The sequence below is a fragment of the Chiloscyllium plagiosum genome, unplaced genomic scaffold, assembly GCF_004010195.1.
Source record: "Chiloscyllium plagiosum isolate BGI_BamShark_2017 unplaced genomic scaffold, ASM401019v2 scaf_66694, whole genome shotgun sequence".
NCBI classification, from domain to species: domain Eukaryota; kingdom Metazoa; phylum Chordata; class Chondrichthyes; order Orectolobiformes; family Hemiscylliidae; genus Chiloscyllium; species Chiloscyllium plagiosum.
The window spans coordinates 1-498 of NW_025142848.1; the positions used below are offsets into that span (position 1 = coordinate 1).

At 49.0% G+C, this 498-nt stretch overlaps 1 non-coding gene across 1 annotated transcript; it reads right to left on the bottom strand.

The window, feature by feature from the left end:
- Window positions 1–36: 36 nt before the first annotated feature.
- trnaa-agc lies at window positions 37–110 on the bottom strand. The gene has a single exon. It is a non-coding gene; the product is annotated as a tRNA-Ala (tRNA).
- Between the last annotated feature and the right edge of the window lie 388 nt (window positions 111–498).

A 498-nucleotide genomic window follows, 5' to 3' on the forward strand; every position in this document is an offset into this window, starting at 1 on the left:
GAAGGGGGGCGAGTGCGAAGTTTCGACACAGCAGCCAGGCACCACTGGGATTCGAACCCAGGATCTCCTGTTTGCTAGACAGGCGCTTTAACCATCTAAGCCATGGCGCCACAGCGGCCAATAGGCACTCGTGCACAGCTACAGTTCATTCACCACTTGAACACAAGAACTCGGCTACGTGCTTTCCGTCTCAATCTTGCTCAGTGAGAATTGTAAATAAGAGAGAGTTCACGACTCAACATTCTCCACGCAAACGGCACAGAAAAACACAATCTGCTCATGTACTCGATGTTTTCACCTCTTTAAACTGACAGGATAAAGAGGATGTGTCCCATGAAGGGCGTTATTACGCTCAGAGGGAAGCTCACACCAAGGGGAAAAGTGTGACTGAAGTGAACTGACCAGGAGTGGTGTGTGAGTCTGTGTAAATAGTGAGCAGTAAAGGGTGAGCCATTAGCACCAACTCTGAGCTTTGTACCACCATCTCTACACTCACTT